Consider the following 19,516-nt stretch of genomic DNA (forward strand, 5'->3'; position numbering starts at 1 on the left):
TACTGGCCTCCCACACTAAAAATTAAAAAAATGGATGCAACGGGGAGGGGCAGCAGAGCAACAGAAGAGGGAGAAAGTCAACATCGCCTTGGGCCGGTGGAATAGGAGGTGGCGGAGGAGCAACAGAGGAGCTGGTCTAGTGGTGTTAACATTTTCAAAAGACAGTGATTGGAGCAATACGGCATGGGTGGAACTTGAAAGGGGAAGCTGCACACTAGTGAGGGAATGAAAAAATATACACTTTCATGGACTGCTAGAAAAAAAGAAACATTTAGTTTACTGAATGCAAGCAGTGGAAGCACACAGGCCAAGCAATGAGAAAACAGTAATGAAAAAATGTTCCACAGGCACGAAGAACAAAGAATAGAGAGAAGAGCCATTGAGAAGCAGGCAGGGAAGTGAGATGTGCATGAAAGCCATCCAATCAAGAGCAAGGGGCAAACCCAAAGTCCACTATATTTGAATGTATTAGTAATAATAAGTCTTCAACAACACACAGATTTAAGATGTCTGTAGCATGTGATACCTAAAAATAGGTTAAAATCTATTCCAAGCCGTAAAGTCAAAGACAGCACTAACCACATCCAAAAACATAAATGCCTTTGAAAGCTCCTTTAAAGTTATTATGGTTCGGGAACCCTGAAATATCTCAGGTACAATAGGTTGATGTATTTCACAGCATCGCTAGATGCCCATTTCCATTTGTGGGGTAGTGGGCCCAAGAGTGGAGCAGGCTCTTATGACTACTGCACTAGAAACTAAAGTCACTTACTCTGTGCTTTTCCACATAAAGCACCAGTAATTAATGTTTGGACACACTGGCTGGGTAGTATTGAGTATGCACACGTTTATGCTCCGAAGTGCTATTGGGTGTGATTTTTATCACAGCAGCACATGGCTGGGTTACCCGCGTAAGGCAAGGGAAACGTATCTGTGCCGTGTGTGTACAGTTACAGTCCATGGATGGCTGCAATAGGTGAAAAGACAGTATAGTCTCCTTGACAAATGTGTGACTACAGGAGTGACCTACCCCGATGAGACCAGTAGAGTTGTTTCCCTAGAGTATAGGGCAGCTGTTTTGAGACTGACTTGTATGGGAAGACCTATTCTTACCTTCAGCACAGACTAATTCAGGACTGTGACATTTTAGGGATCCTATTAACAATGATGAAGGCCCAACACCCCTCTAGGCTATAAAATGGATGAAACATGTTGGTAGAAAAGGTGAGGGAAACATAATATGTCACCTCACCCAATTGTATTATTTTAATCCTACCTGATGATCCCTTCAAAAAAGAGATATCTTTGGGGTTAACACCAAAGTAGCTTTGTCACTGCATCTGGATCTCGCTTCTATCCAGAAAAATATTTTCTTATGATCTTCCTCTCACAGAGGTCGAGGCCATTTTTGTGGTACTATCTAATGAAAATGGGAAGATGGGATTGCCTATGATGAAGCATGCCACATAATGTAGGTGAGGCTTTTCTGTCCATTTTTTATTAAACTCCCAGTAGCACTTTGGAATTCCTATGAACCTCTATAGTGTTGTGTCCACTACTATACCTATTGGGTGCATCGTTACCATTACTATACAGACCAATATGCAAGTCTTTCTGAATGTGATGTAAAGAGCCTGTTGGATGGCATCTTGGGCTGTACAAACATCAACTAATCCAGGGTGCTGTGAATAGACAATTTCTTATCATGAATAAATGTGAGCATATCACACATGCCCCCAAGGCCCTGCTCTCTTTACCATTCATACTAAGGATATATTTCAAAGCATTTTGCTTCACTGGCCAGGCAAACCATTATGCTGGATTGATTTTGTTCCAATCTAAATTAAACTAAAAGAAGGAACCTTAGTTTTAGAATGCCATCTCAACTAACCATCCCTCCTTTTAGTGAAGAAAGGTGTAGGTGGAAGATATGTCTCTGTATAAACCTGAAAACTATGGAACACACCACCCAAGATAATATGGGTGATCAGCAATCGCCAACAATTCAGAAAAACTATTTAAAAAACTGTCCTTTTCCACATTTTATGCCTCACACCTAGATAAACATATATATTCTTATCAATTGGAATATAATTATACCTGCTCGAAATTATCATCTTGCAGGCAGCAGTCCAGAATTCTGCATTGGACAAAACTTGCAAATTGCATTGTAGCATCACATTACGCATTTCTGAGTAGTCTTATTAACTGAGGACACATCGCCTAAAAAAGTCTTTGGATACAAGCGAGAAAGTCGGTCTCACAGAATATGTCTCAATGTGAGACATAGTCTATTCAAATCAGTCTCTCGCCGGTATCTTGTGAGAGTTGTATTTTTTGTGAGGTGTGCACTAGCTTACAACAAGCATTGGCAAAGCCGATAGGTCTCGCTTTTGGGACCTTATAAGTGTTTAGTTATGCAATTGTTGCATGGCTAAACACTTATAAGGTCCCAAAGGCGAGACCTATTGGCTATGCCAATGCTTGTTTTGGAAAGGCCTCAGTAATCAACCAAAACATGCGGACTTTTTTGTGCCCTGTACCGCAAAATTAAACTGTAAATGAACTGATATAGCGTTTACGACACCTGGGGAGGCATTGATGCGCCTTTCGGCGGCGAAGCACCAGCCAAAGAGACAGGAGTGTTATCCTTTGAATCACGAAGGACCCGATCTGTGAGATCATCAAGGAAACGTCACATTACACACGTTACTAAGTACTGCTGCCATCGTATAGATAAACTCCATGGCTTGATATGGCCTGTTCAACGCAAATAAATAAAAGAAGCACTCCATGCCTGAATGATGGTAAAGCGTGATTTGTCGCAGCAGCATGCAGAGAGAGAAAGCCACGTGGCCGACAGGGTGACTTGTGTTGGGAGACTTCATGTCGACTTGAGCAGTTTCACGCCACCACTGGAGATGTTCTCAGGCCCACATTCTTTTCGGAATCTGTGTTTGCTCAGCTCGCAGCAGAGCCCTTTTACGGCATCTCTCCAAGCCCCACAGGGGGAGGTTTGTCTGCCCTGATAGATGGCTGCTGTTTAAAGTTTGCACTGTCATACGTAGACGGAGAGGCAAATCAACAGTGAAAACCGACACAGCAGAACACAAAACAGCGCCACAAACAGACAACAAGCAGGAAGTGGGATAAGTGAGGGGGTGGAAAATGGTGATCATTTCGCGGCCGCTTTGATGTTCTCAGTGGCCGCGCGGCACACTGAAAACATCAAAGCGGCCGCGAAATGATCACGCAGGCTGCCAAATGGTGCGCGCGCCCGGCGCACATGCACTGTAGTTGGTGGCCTGAAAGCACTGGTTTGCACTTCCAGATCCCCCTTTTACAAAAGCTCTCGCGAGAGCAGCGCTAAAGCGCTAGCTCAGGCGAAACCTAAAAAAGTCTCATAAACTACAGGAAAACTGCCTTTCCCTTGGAAAGCTTAATTTCCACACACCACCAAAATGCCTCAGGAGGGTTCAATGCTGTCTTAGATCGTTAAACCCACAGTTCTGGTGAAGAGGCCAATAGGTGAGGGGCACTCCACTCCCCCAATACATGGTGGGGAAACCCAGGAACTGATGTCAGACACCATCAACATAACACACCCACTTTCCAAAACTCAGCCTTAGATCCATTGCTATTAGTTGTTGTGAGAAGTTGGCCTGGCATATGCTGGTCACTAGTTATAGTGGCCACCTTGCACCAGTCCAATTCGACTCTTGTGGTAGATAGGTTTAAGACAACCTTTAAAGAAAGCTATCCTAGTGGTAGCTGTGGAGATCAGCCTTCAGGCTAAGTCTCTGAGGAATGTAAAGCAGCTTGTTTTACCTTATAATCTCTTGAATTACCAAATGAAAAGACACCACACAGGTATATATATCAAATATATATGTATTTATTTCTAAATATACTCTACTAATCTCTTTATGAGATTAGAGCCAGGTAAACATTCAAAAGATCAACAGTTCTCAATAAATTAAGCACAAATATGGCTGTAGCCCTAGGGGCGTACCAGATCATATACTAAAAAAATGGTGTAACAAACTCGACTTGCAAAATGAAGAGGCCTAGGGCCTTGGGAATCGCTGGGGCTTCACTTCTGCAGTGTTAGCAGTTAAGTAATCAGCCCACAGGAGACGCATGCAGTGTCTAAACACACATGCGGGTTTCCTATACATTTCAATGGCAAATGTCGCGGTTTGTAATTTACAGTTTTAGGGCACTTCGCAAACGTCAACAAGCAAGCAACTTACAGGGTAAGTATTTCGAGGGCCAACACACCCTTGGGCACCAGAGTGCACGAGTTACCTCACACAGGGAAGCCGGTGCATAGGTGTCCTTTGGTGTCGGGTCGCGATGCTGTTTTCAATGGAGATCACTGAAGACTTGCTACTTGTGACAACGGGAGAGGTGTCCGCTGGAATCCGAAGATGGATTGGAGTTGCAGAAGACCTAGAAATTGAGGGGACAGAGTTCAAAGTCACTTGCCAGTGACCGGTGGCCAGCAAGATGGATGACCACAGCTGTCGTGTCTCTTCAGGTCAATGATGGTGTTTTGTCTCTTCGCTCACGAGGCCCAGGAGGGTCCAGCAGCTGGATTCGGAGGGTCCCATGACGACTGCAGCTGTCGACGGTGTCGGCACCCGGATTGGGGCCAACAAGCCTTGGCAACCGCAAGTCTCGTGTGGAGTAAAGATTGTCAATGGTGTAGACCAGCAAGGTCTGATGGACTTACCCAGCGAGGGTAAGTGAGAGCAGGCCCAGAGCAACCAGACGAGCCCTTGAAGTTGATGTGGAAGTCTTCAGGTGAGTTACTAGCCAACAGGCAAGCAACCGCAAAGACGGCTTTGCAGGAAAAGTTTAACAACAGCCCACGGTCACTCGGGACGGGGTAGGCTGCTGATTTTTGGTACTAGATCTGCTAGGGACTTGGACAAGAAATAGTCCAAAGAACAACTTCGTTGAACGTAGATTAGGGCTTGCGCTTGAAATCAGTGCACGGCTCCCTGTTATTGCTGTTCCTCATCACTCGTTGGGTTCAGATGCCACAGCTTTGCTGGGGACTCAAAATGGCCGTCGAGAGGTCAGGAAATCTGCTTCAAGGGACGCAGGGACTTCGGGCTCCGGCGGGAGCGGTAAAGTTTGCAACCGTAGTTGAAGAGTTTTGGTGTCTGCCAAGCAGGGGAGTCACTCCTTGACTCCAAGGGAGATTCTTCAGTCTTCCAGAGATAGTGGAACGTCGAAGGGACAGGATTCTTCTTTGTAGAGCGTCGTCCAGGTATAATCTAAGTTGCATTGGCAATGCTTGGTATCTTATAGTGAAAAGATGGGAGGGACTAGATCTATGACCACTCCTCTAGGAGGGTCAGGGTAGTGGGTGGTTACACCCACTTCCGTTTGTCCAGTTTCACGCCAGGGCAGGGGCAGGTAGCCCCTGAACCGGTTTGAGCTGGCATATGCACAGAGGAGCCTACTGCTCCCCCAGTGCAGGACTTCAAAGCACTCTAAGAGTGCACCCACCCAGCTCCAATACACTAAATCCTGTCTGGGAGGTGGTGACACCTCCCTGTGACAGGAAACCCTTTGTTGGGCTCCCTCCACTGCGAGTTTCGGTCAGCAGCAGGAGGGCAGCCCGGTGTCTGTGCTGGTGGCATCCATTTTGTGATGCCAGGGCTCTAGAAGATTTCTACCGTGTAGTACAGTGGGTACATGTCGTCCCCTCTAGAAGGGTGGGATCCTACTCCCACACCAGTTACTGGTGTGGGGGCAGGATTCCAAGTTGTTTGACACCAAACACGACATGTTTTAATGCAGTCATTCCAAAGTTAGCATTTACCGCGAGGTTATAATGCACTTAAGAGTGTATAGTTTAACCGCATCCACAAACAGTAGCAGAGAACAGACTCTGCCAGCTGTAGAGGGGTCCTGCTCAGACAGAAGCACCCCCTCACATAGTAAACCAAGCACCCTGTCCTTGGGATTGATAGGGCCTACCATAGGGGTGACTGATAGGTTTATATGTGTGTGTATGGTGAGATATAGGAACCTATACCTCAGTGAGGAGTGCTAACACTACCTCACACAGGCTGCAGTAGCAGGCCTGTGGTGTCAGATTGTGAATGCTTCCCAGGGGTGGCATAATACATGCTGCAGCCCCTGGTAGGCCTGTGAAGCACCAAAGCCCTAGGTACCTAAGGTACCATATACTAGGTGCTCATAAGGTACCACAGTATCCAATCACTAGTGCATCTAATATGCACACCAATCATTTAAGGGAGTAAGCAGATAGGCTGGGGTCCTGGATAGCAGGATCCCAGCCAGACTAGTCAAAAACCCAAACACAAGGGAAAAAGTGGGGGGAACCATATAGTCAGATTCCACCTTCCTACAGTTGTGAGAAAGTAACATTTCAGACCGTACCTATTCACAAAACAAGTTATTTGATCACTAAATATGAAACAATTTGATTGATAAACGTCAGATTGAGACATTAAATCACCTAACAAGAATAATTTACAAATTTGCAATAATTATATGAGTCATGGTTGTCCACTTTCAAAACCATCTAATCTGAGTCGGAGACCCCAAACGTACTTCTTCCCTCATACCTGGAAAGCATGGGCCAACTAGTAAGCTGAACCCTAAGAACAAGCATGCCAGAGTCAACCTCAAAGAGGGATGACCATGGCAACCTTTGGACATGGCACCCAGGCTGTAACTTAGTCCCCTGGTGCAAATGCCATGAAGTGCCTGTGAAAGAGATTAAGACAGTCTCTGTAGTGCCCAACCCAACACTCCCTGACAACTGCAGAACTACTGCCCTCTTGTGGGATAAAAAGTAAGCCAAATTCAGAATGTGCCTGATATATTGACAGTGTGATACCAAGGTGTCTACCTGCCTTGAGGCCAACCATCACTCTATCGCCTCATATTCCCAGATATATTCTTTGAGCATGTGAGCCCCCATCGACCTACAAGTTTCCCTTTTTTAAAGCTGGGGCCAGCTGATGCATCTCCAAAGCCAGAAGAGGGTCCACAAATGTTATTGGAATTTATAGAGCACACTTTACCCTAAGGTGTAGAAAAGCTAGGGGAGAGCACCCAGAACCAGAACAAAAAGCAAGAATCGCATGACTAAAGAAGATGGAGAGAGAAAAGCCATGTGTTCAGCAGGTTTTTAAATGCAGCAAAGGAATTAGCTTCAGAGATAAAAATAGGCAGACAATTTGGCTGCAGACACCAAGATGGACCAACCTCCCCATCAGGCCTTGCAGAATCTGAGAACTAACACCTACTTACAGGAAGATCTAAGAAACCTCCTCAGGGAATACCACTGAAGAAAGGAATTGAGTTGGCACGAGCATTTCTGATGCACAGCTAGAAATACCATACAGAGAGGCTTAAATCAAATTCTTTTTCTAACTGGAAGCCAGTGGAGTAGCCAAATCCCTTCTCTGACCAAAAGATGTCTCGGGATGTTCAGGATAAGTCGGGCAACCACGTTCTGGGCAACTTGCACTTCGTTAACACAGGAAGCATTGCTATTAAGGTAAAGAGAGTTTCAATAAATCTAACAAATAACCGATTACCTTAGGTAGACAAAAGTACCCTGTCAACATGAAAATACAGTTCACCTATTTGGCAGCCCAGGGGTAACTGTTCTAGCTTGGAGGTATCTAGTCACCTTCTTGAATGGTTGTTCAAATGCCTAGCTGACTCATCCAGGGCTTTGGCTTGGAAAGTCACCTTCAAGGCCCTCCTCAGTATGATATGCGACCACATAAAGTTTGCGCCAGGAAATCTCATTGCTAGTTATAAAATCTCCATCATGAGAAACTCAGATTCTCTCTTCCTACACAAGACAGCCAGATTCTTACCCCTGACATGCAAGATTATGAGCGCAGGCAACTGAAGCCCCCTGGTTGCTGTTCTCTGTGCCAGCTGCCATGGACCATGAAGGCGATGCCCCCCTGCACCGTCCCAGGGCATGTGTATATCTGCTTTGGCAGCCTGCTTTTGGTAGTCACCACGGCTAAACGTTGCTTCGGCTTTATTCACAAAAGAATGACCATGTACCCATCGTTCACGCTAGTAACAACCATGCGCACCTAATGCAAAGATTTCATAAAGAAAAGGAACAGACATGATGTACACAAAGAAGTTTGACATGAGTAATGCCTTCCCGGACATGAGCTCTATATTAGATTGAAGCTAACTTAGCGTTTGTAACAATCCGCTTTCCAATTCCACATCAGAGTGACCATGGTTAATTGTAGAAGCTACCTCACCGGTCTTGAACAAGTGCGAAATAAAGTTGGAGCCCTGTATCCCAGCCCTTTGCAGCTCCATTGACATTACCATTCAAAATTAAAAACACAACAATGGAAACCCCTAAAAATAAACTAGCTGTGAGGTAGCCTAAAGCATGACTCGAAGATGCAAGTATCTTTTCAAAGCGATCATGGGGCAACCCATTGAGCCTCTCGCAACCCTCAAGACCACTTGATTCCCTTTTCTGTCTGATCTCTTAGAAAATGGGAGGGTGACCACCTCCTTGCAAAGGCTGCAGGCCTTCCCTCCTGACACAAATGTTCATAAACACTCACACAGTTCCCCAACGAGAAATAGGCACCTTGCTCGCGAGCCGCTAGATAATTTAAATAACCTTAAAAAAAGCCCCATCATAGGTCCTCTTTGTTTTGGGACTGAGAGTAGCTGATGCCAAGTCGGTAAGGACTAAGCAGCAAAATCCTCAACACCGGTCAGGGAAGAGAGTGGCTTGTTCTGCCACCCACCAGATGAAACTGCTGGGCTTCCTGCAACTTGTAATGAGATCAAGCATTAGCTGCATTATTCCAGTATCAATGGCATGCTCAGCTCTAAAAAATCTATTATTTTTCAAGCAAATGAGTGCAAATACTTCGAGCAATCTCAAGACAATCCTTCACTTGGCTTGCTTCATTATTAATAAACTCATTGACTGACATAATATTGGTCTAGAATATCATGGACTGATTGCAGAAAACATTGGAGCAAATCCACAGGCAACTAGGATTGGAAAAATGTGTAGAAAGCGACATTTCTGACCAGACCACATTCAAGCCACCGCTGTGCACACTACTCCTCACCTAGGATAGCCTTAAAACCTGCATTTCCTGTTGCATTGATAAGCAAATCAAACTTCATGCTCAACCTAGGAAGTGCAGGTCAGATAACTGTGTCATTCCACTCCTCCTGGAAGAATAACTAGATTCTGAGGTCATGTCTAAGCTCCGCTTACAAGCTGTTTTACATGTTCACGTTTAAAGTTGACATCTTTATAAGTTATGACTTTTAAGACACATTTGCTTGCATGCCTGTATGGGATAATGTTCTCAGAAAATGGTTTGCTTACATTTACACTTCTTTGAAGGCACATTATCATGCCTTGGTACATTCTGTACAAGAACTACGTCCACTGTGCAAAATGTTGTTGTTTGTTGTTGTCTGTTCAGCATAGCTCTGGATGGGTAGAATCAACAATGACAGCCAGACCAGAACTCGACAAAGAGAGAATGGGTCAATTTTAACATATGAACTGCACCGAGCTCTTGTTTGAACAGAGGAGCAATTCGATGAGATTGTTGAGGTCTCTCCATGCTGGAATTCTAGCCCAGCTGAATCCTGTTACCATCCTCAGAAGGACGACAGCCTGTTCTACCTCAAGACTGGCTGCCAGATGACATACACCTGAAGGTAAACGGGGAGTTACACCACTCTAAGGTATTCCGGTAGACACGCACACTCTATGCTTACTAAGATAGGAAGCCCTAAGTAGGAGCACCATTTCAGCGCACAACAACGACGAGAGCGCATAAATTGGACTTCTTTTTATGGAAGTTGTGGATTAATAGAATAAGCGCACAGTGACCCTGACTCAACTGAACCCCACGGTCACCAAAGGCTGGCCCTGCTGTAGCCCGCAGCTCCACCAGGCTAGGTTCACATCGATTGCAGAGGCGACATCATGGATGCCTTAGCGGTACAGTCACTCATTCTACTTTTATTATAACTTTTATCTTTATTTTAAACTGCGCACTAGCCTAGCTGGCAATATCCTTTGGTCACATATTAACAAAATGGCCGACCACAGAAACAATAAGTGCGAGGGGTCCACCTCCGGCCACTGGTCACTCTTGTCCAGAGACTAACATCCTAAGCATAACAACTGAAAGAGGACTATTAACACCAAAAGAGGAATGGAAAGTGACACAAAACTACACCAGCTTATTCACAGTCCATAGAGATAGACACAGGACTGTATAGCTATCTATGAGGTTCCTTGCCAAAGGAAGCGGCCATCTTAGAATGACTCCACTACAAGGGTACAACACATATCCTATGACCAACGACCGCTCTACCTACACGTTACAGGTTAGATTCTTTCTGTAAACCTAGCTTATTATAATCTATCTTTATACCACGTTGTCCTCTACCTAGCCTGCCCCCCATCCTACCCCGCACTTAACGCCAATGGTGCAATCATTAGGGCTCTAGAACCAAAACCCTCTCCCCACCCAGACCCAAATCTAGCCACCACCACAGTTGTTTACTTCCCCCTCCCACAGCCACCCGCCTCCCCAAGCCCGTCACAACGCACAGCACGGACCCCAACTCGAGCCGCATACACATTTTGAGCCCCATATCGTCTCATAAACTGTGCCATATCATGGAGCTCACAGGCACACATACCTACACCATCATTTACCCCCCCAACCTCTCAAGAAAATCAGCCAAACGTTTTAAGCATAATTTTATAAAACTTCACCCTGAAACACCCATCGCTGATCCCTACTTCTCAATACACAACGGGCATACAACCACTGATATCATTTTTCATACGAAACGAAGAGCGCAATGGAGGAAAGCATTCCTAACCTTATTTGTGATTTCCTCCACTAGGAAAACCGCACATGGCCTAGTTATTTACATCTCTCCCTCCCAGCTCTTCCACACGACAGCAACCATCACCATTTACAATAACGGAACCATCCTCATGTAATCCAGTGACCGTAGTTTAAACCTCCTGGATAACATCTTCCCCATTATTAAAGAACAAGTGTCGAAACCCCAAATTGCCATCCAGGCTATCCCCACCACCACTACTCAATATACCCCATCATCTATCCCCTCTGACAGCCATGCCCCACCATTATCCCCCACCACTACTTCCATCCGAATCATACGCTACTTCCATCCAGACTACCCCATACTCCAACACACAGCACATCATTTCATCAAACACTCCCCCCCAAATTTGTTCCTCTTTCACACCGACCGTTAGACACATTGGAGACACAGGCCACTACCACGCCGCCTGACCCACACATAATACTCCTACCCAGCACTACCGCGGCAGCATACGCACCCCTAACAGATAATCAATCCCCCTTATTTACGAGCACAGCTGCCCCCGCTGTCAATATCTTCTCCTCCATAACCAACACTCCCGCCACTCTATCCCCGCTACACATTGATACTCCTAGCACATACAGCCCCCAGTTCAGCCCACCACATCCAGTTCAGTTGTTAGAACATAATAAGACACTCCATTACCACATTGAAGACATGCCACCCCCCTGAGCACTCTTTGGACTCAAGTACACTTCCCACACCCTCATCCCAGCCATCCACATCCACAGATCAACCTTCCACATCCCCAACTCATCCATCTACACCCGCAACACCCCCTCCCACCCTACTCATACCTGCACCAGACCACAAACCCGACCAGACCACAACGCACCCATCCACATCCATATCACAGCCTACAACCCTACTCATAACCACACCAGACCCCAGACTTGATGAGATCATGTTCTCACTACATTAAATCAAAGAAGAACTCCAAGTATTTAATGAGCTGATATCGAAACAACCATGGTTCACCACAGCTACAAGACAGCCCAAAGCTAGCGGGCTCCTGAAGCACCTAACAAACACCTCAAAACTTATTTTACCCAGCTGGAAATCAGTTCCCTCTCGTAATAAATCAACCCGCCCAATCCGAAGCACCAATCCGCTTTCAGAGAGTGATCTACGTTCTCTACTTCACTCATATCAACCCGTCCTCGTGAACCCATATCACGCCCTTTTCAAAGACTATCCCAACTATCCCCCCCAACCCACACAGGACCACTAAACATAACATTAGAGGCATCATTGACAACAACCTAAGAAGAGTCCCCCTCTGTCAAGAACCTACGTCATCCTTCATTACGCCCCATTTAAATGCATCCTCTTAAATTGTAGATCGGCCTCTAGACACGCAGCGGACATAGCTGACCTCATTCTCACCCAAGAACCGGACCTGATACTTTTAACCGAAACCTGGCTAAATGAATCCTCCTCACCAATCATTGACATACTGGTACCCCCTAATTACGACATCATCAGGCTGGATAGAACTGATAAGACAGGGGGAGGCATCGCTTGTAAACACCAGAGAATATCTCAGTTAACAGATCCATTTCACCTTTATTCCCTTCTTGCGAATACATATGCCTCAACATCACCAGTAATGACAAACTATTATGCTCTTTACACAATATATCATCCACCAGGTGACAACCTAGCCTTCATCGAACACTTCATGGACATGGTATCAACAAACACTGGACGCCAAAATACCCAAATATTCCTTGGTGACTTCAATCTCCACTGGGACGACCACAATGATGCAGTGGTCAATAGTCTCAATAAATTCCTATACGACCTAGACCTCACCCAAATCTGCAACAGCCCTACACACGATAAAGGTTCAATACTAGATATAATAATCTCTAAAAGAGATTGCATTCAGGTAGAGTCGATCCAACCATGTGACTGGTCAGACCATCATATCATTACCTTCTTTATCAGGGAAATAGTGAAATTGAACTCGGTTCAATCCACAAGACCTAAAGTTTGGAAAAGAGACATGAAAAAAATCAACCCTAACACTTTTCCATCATCCAGTTACAACTTACTTCTGCCCCCTGCAGGATCTTCCGAAGTCCATGATCTTACCAATCACTACCTTAATTCCATGACCACGATAATAAATGAGGTAGCCTCCCTGCAACTAAAGAGAGTCTCCATAAAAGACTCTAAGCCTTGGTACAATGGAATACTCAACGAAGACAGACGCTCTCTCCGAGCTTCAGAACGCACCTGGAGATCAGTTCCTTCCGCCAATCACCTAAAGACTCTAAGGAAAAAGAGAAACGCATACTTCAGAAAGATCAAGCGCACTAAAGCAGACTTCTTCAGCTACCAACTAGACCAAGCAAGAAATCGTCCCAAAAGAATCTTTGAACTAATCAAAACCCAATCTAAAGACGCACCTCAACGTCCACAACACATAGCTTGCCCGCACCCAACTGTGAAGAATTTTCTGCCTTCTTCACTCTGAAGACAGATAATATCAAGAATGACCTCCTCAACAATCTAATCCTACACGCGGGACCGCACACGAAGACTCCCCAGTAATGCCAATTGTACCATACCATATCCCATCAAAGCTTAACCTAAAAAATGACGCAGATTGGTCATCCTTTTCCACATACTCTGAAGAAGCCATAGGCAAAATACTTTGTGCCCTGAACCCTGCAAATCACTTCACCGATCCTCTCCCTGCTAACACTGTTAAAGACTTAACTCCACTACTTCTGTCTCTCTGGACTAAGATCATAAACAGTTAATTTCCACAAGGTTGCATCCCGGACACCCTCAAAGTTGGACAGGTCTCACCCATTCTAAAGAAACCCACGTCCGACCCTACAGACCTAAACAACTATCGCCCTATTTCCAATATCCCTACCTTGGCCAAACTATTGGAAAAATGTGTACACCTCCAGATGACAAGGCATATTGACCACTTTGGCCTTCTTAACAAACACCAATCAGGCTTCTGAGCAGGTCACAGTACTGAATCAGCCATGACACATATAATTGATGACGCGCTACAAATACCTGCCTACTCATCCTGCTAGACCTCTCCTCAGCCTTTGATACGGTCAAACATGAGAACCTGATAGATCTTCTGAAGCATAGAATGGGATTATCAGGATCAGTGCTAAACTGGTTTACCTCATTTCTCCAAAATCGAGCACAACAATTCATGGTCAACAATGCCATGTCCAAACCCGTCCCAGTAACGTTAGGAGTACTGCAAGGGTCCTCTCTATCCCCAACATTGTTTAACCCCTTCATGGAACTCCTCACCGAAATTCTTCAAGCATCTAACGTGCAATACCACATGTACTCTGACGACACACAACTATACCTCAAGATCCACACCTTAGAAGACATCAAACTGCTCAACACAACTCTTAGGAATACCCAGATATGGCTGGTAGAAAACCATCTCAAATTAAATGCCCTATAAACCGAATTCCTGCTAATAGCTCCACCAGCCCAAGTCCCCATAATGCAAGACTGGATAAAACACCTTACGGCACTCAACGTTCAACCAATCATTGTCGACTCAGCGAAATCACGGGAATAACTCTTGACAGTAACCTCAATATGCAAAAACACATCAGCAACGCTACAAAGGGAGCTAATTTCCAGATAAACTCACTGAGGAAGCTGAAACCCTTCCTGCCAATCAATGACTTCAAGCAGGCAGTACAAGCGCTAGTTATCCCCAGAGTGGAGTACGGAAGTGTCTCTCTTTGCGGCCTACCCAAAGCTACAACAGCACCGCTAAGAGCCTCAATCAATGCTGCAGTGAGACTTGTCACTGGTTCTAAAAGAAATTCCCACATCTCCCCGGACCTAAAATCCTTGAATTGGCTACCCCTGGAAGCCAGAATTCATTTGAAAATAGCGTGTATGACGCATAAAGCCATGCATCACAAAGCACCCAGCTATCTAGCACAGAAACTGACGATCTCTGGTGGGAGCAGATCTTGAAGAAGTGCGGAAAACCTATTACTAAAACCACAAAGATTCAACAAATAAAAAATATATAACCGAACCTTCTCAGGGATGGCGCCCAGAATTTGGAATGCTTTACCACCAGAAACCAGACTTAACCCCTCCTCCACTGCTTCCTTCAAAAAGGAAGTAAAATGGATTCTCATGGCCAAATTCACCTGAGTAAGGTCCAAAGATATTTCAAGACCTAATGTACCCTCGCTATTACCCTTACTATGACAAGGGACCATATAGGCAATCTAGACATTCTATCTTCCTTCTACCGGACGCAAGGGGATAGCTTCTTGAAGTACCTTACCACTTTGCATTTACAAAATGTTTTGTTTACATGCTTCAACTTGCCTTTTATTAATGTATAAGAACTTTATTTACTGTAAAGCACTCTGATATCCACAAGGATCTTGTTCGTGCTCTATAAAACTTTCTAAATAAATAAATAAATAAATTGTATGTATTCATATAATCAATGAGATTGCACAATGGTTGAACTATTAATTCTTTTCACTATTCTTGTAATGCTGATAACTTTGTTTTGCTCCATTCTATTAATCATTGCAGCGCGTGCTTTTTACACAAGAATCCAATTCCTTCAATTAATGTTTGACATGCCAATTTGAGTATTTCTTTGGTCTCTCTTTGTGAATACCAGAGATAGCAATGAAAGTGCAGATCCATTTCCATGATTTCCTTGAGGAATTAGGGTTGTCGTGTTCTGAGGTTGCAGACACCATCCGGTATCTTGTAAGGTTTAGAGGTCCAGATGGCACACTGTGAGGTAGGTAGGAATTAGGTCGACATATTCTGATGGTATTCGTGGACTCAGTCCCACATAATGTTGATGCTCATGTTGTCCAAAAGCACAGTCAACTGAAATAGAAGGAACTGTACGACACCATGTAGATAATCTGATTGGCAAAATTAAGCTGGGCTACAAAAATCTGGAGCTAATGGGATGTCACTTCCTTTTACATACAAGCAGGATCTGGTAGAATCTCTGAATACTGTTACCTATTCCATAGGCAATCTGCATTCACCTTTCTGTAAGACAATTTCAGTCCCCAAGAAGACCAGAGGTCACTGATTTTCCTATGCCGGAGGAATCCCAAATTTGTGCGTCCATTGGTAAAGCAACGTAGTGACTCCACCCACCTTCTGGAACCCCTGGGCCCAGGAACAAGAATTCGTTCAGGTTATAAATGACCATATCCGTAGCCACCTCCCTCCTACCATCTACCACCTAAATGCCCACTCTAGGAATGAGCTAAATTGATCAAAATAGGAGCAGGAGATTTGATCTACCCAAAGGCATGCATTTGTCAAAAAAGAAATCCCATCCAAAACAGGAAACCCAGCAGGTATTTATCTTCTGGGTAGACAGCAGTATGCGAAATGCCGACTCAGTGTCCTTCACCTGGTTATGTGGTTTGTTAGTACCTTCTCCATTCTTAACTTTGTTTCCACTGACCTTTTCGATGGTCAAGTGTGAATGCAGGGTCACAAATTGTGTGCCTTAATACCAGCTTGAAAACACTAAAAGGAAAACTGTTCCAATGATAGTGTGTCTCTGGGTGGATATTTTGCAAGAAAGAGGGAGTCCTCTTTATTAGGAAATAGTGCCCTTACACAGCTGTGAGGGTGTCATGCTTCATCATCGGGCTTTGCTCCTCTTGGGATCGGTGCTGCAATACCACGGGCCCTGCGAGAGGGCTCTTTGGTGGAGATCTTTTAATAAAATTGAAGCGATGATGAGTGCGGGTGTGTGGAATGAGTGAAGTGGTGAATTAAAAATACCTAAGGGGTACCAAAAGATAAATTTTACCCAGGGTCACCTTGGTAAGGATAAAACATATGTGTAGATTGTTTACTTCTAATTGTGAAGAAAGGCAATCTATCAACATGTATAGGTCAAATTAATTAATACCAGCTGGAACACATCATTTCACTTGTAACATCTACTAATATCTTATGTGATCACATTTCAAAATCATTTTTATAAGTCTGTAGTGAAATAGTAACCTAAATATGTTTGCAAAAGTCTCATGTATTTATGAGGCTTATACACAATTTTATTCAGTGTTTCACAATTGCATGTTTTTGAGCACTGTGTAAAAAGGGTAGCCTCATTTTTTTAAACTTCTCTTCATTAACAAGATTGTACATGACAGGTTAACATCAATGTTACATCCCATCTTTCATCATACATCACAGCACTGAGTTATCTATATATGAGTTGCTTAGAGAACAAATAGCAATATTAGGGAAGCAATTCAACTTGGATTTTGCGTGTAACCATTTTGTATCTAGTATACTGAACAGTAACTTAACTATAGCTTCTTATAAAAGAAGTGGGGACAAAGGAAGAAGGGTACAGGTGAATAACAGAAGGAAGGGGGGTAGGGCGGCGGCAGCGGTTGGTCCCGGCATCCTCCTATGCAGACAACAGAGATTTTTCTGGGGCTTGAGCCTCAGGTACTCATAGCAGAAACCTTATATAATGGCAGACTTATTCCAGTCTGGACTTCGGTTTGTTTATGTAGCTACAGGAGATGAGTGATGGGCATCTGCATCATCTGAACTTTGTGTGGATGACGGACTATCTGGTGTCCCTATTGTGTTCTCCCTCTCGAAAGATTGGTTGGCTCCTAAATGGAGGGTTTCTAATATATGCTTTGACTCATCCAAATCTCTCTCTGCATTCTCATCTGTACGCACCAGTTTTAATCGAATTTCCTCAACCGCACCCCACTCCCGCTTACCTGCCCTCCATTTATTTATATCCGGGGAAGGGTAGCCTCATGAAGATTGGGTGCAATGACTCGTCCCCTATAAATGTGTAAAACAAGGGAACCTCATTTCATCTTTCATCTTGAAACCATTTTTAATCGTGGGAGCTTACAGCATTTAATAAAGTTACGACAAGCTAGTAAGCACTACCGTTTTTAATGGTGAGAATTAGATTTTCATGTTCTCACTGGGGTTCATTGGGCACTCATAAAAGCACTTGACACTGTTATTCTTTTCACCACCTCACCATACTGAGATTTTGTATCAGTACATTACAATTTTTGTTTTTCACATGGAGGAAGAGCAACCTATAATGATAAGTGGGTATGCTGGTGAGTACCAACTAGCAACACCCCTTGGTGTTACTATCGTGAGGTGCTCTTTCTCTTTCCTCACCTTTTTTCTAGTTAACTTTGGGTAGAAATGGTGCTATGATGGTTTCTTTGACACTTTTAAATTAATACACCACGACCTATGAGAAGTGATAGGAAACACACGCTAGGGAATCAGAAAAGATTGAAAACCCTGTTGAATGTTGGCATCATATAAGTAGGTGTATCGTAGGGCAGGCCATTAGTTGTTATAACCTACCTTAGGGGTGTCTGATATGAAGATAAGGGAAGGTTTAGGGACTGGCAAGTGGGTTCACTTGGCCAGTCAACATGGCAGTCAGAGACTGCACACAGGCTCTGAAATGGCAGGCCTGAGACACACTTTACAAGCTGCTTCTGTGGATGGCACAACACGTGCTGCAAGCCCACCAGCAGCGTTTGATTTACAAGCCCTGGGCACACATGGTGCACTGTACTAGGGTCTGACAGGTAAATCAAGTAACCCAATCATGGAGTCACTAATTAGTACATCAATTTACACAAGAGAGCATATGCACTTTAGCACTGATCAGCAGTGGTAAAGTGCCCAGAGTCATAAAACCAACAAAAACAGGTCAGACAAAACACAGGAGAAAGGCAAAAGTTTCAGGGATGACCCTGCAAAAAGGGCCAAGTCCCAACAGGCACACACACATATTTAAAAAGCAGCTGCTGCAAATTTTCTTGAAAATATTGTATTGAGTTTCCCTTCAACTGTTGATGGCCCACACACTGTTGTTGCTCTCCTTCTCACCACAAAGACTCAACACCTCTACACAGCCATGTTGTCTCAATATAAGATTGCTTGTCCTCAGCTTTTCACATCACAGTTGTCCCACCGTAAATCCTATGCCCCTGATGCCTACTCCAGAGGGAGAGTCCCATGACTGTTTACTTCTCCCACCCATGTTACTAAGCCTATGATTGACTTGATAGTTTGCCTGTTCCCAACTGTGAGTTAACGTACTTTGTAGATGGGTCTGGCCTCAAAACATATGATGATGCTCTACATGCAGAGTATACTGTATGTCCTGTGTACCATATCGTGGAGATTTGCTGCTTGCCGCTCATGGGATCTGCACAAGTGTCTGACCTTGTGTCTCTCACCATAGCCTGCCCTTTAGCTAAGGAAATGATTATGACTGTGTACACAAAGTATGCATTTGGAGTGACACATAACTACCAGCTTTTTGGGCACAAATAGGGTAATTAACATCTACTGGAATCCCATATAATAATGGTCAGTATGTTCAAAATCTTCTTAATGCTGAGAGGACAAAGGAAGGGGGCGTTTCAGGTGTTCATTGGATATCTGCGTGTGCAGGGAAGGTCCCTTTGAAATATATTAAGTTCCTTGGCACAGTCCAACTGTCTTCTTACCAGGGAAATAAAAAAATCAT

Source organism: Triturus cristatus, chromosome 12 (genome assembly GCF_964204655.1).
Source record: "Triturus cristatus chromosome 12, aTriCri1.1, whole genome shotgun sequence".
NCBI lineage: Eukaryota > Metazoa > Chordata > Amphibia > Caudata > Salamandridae > Triturus > Triturus cristatus.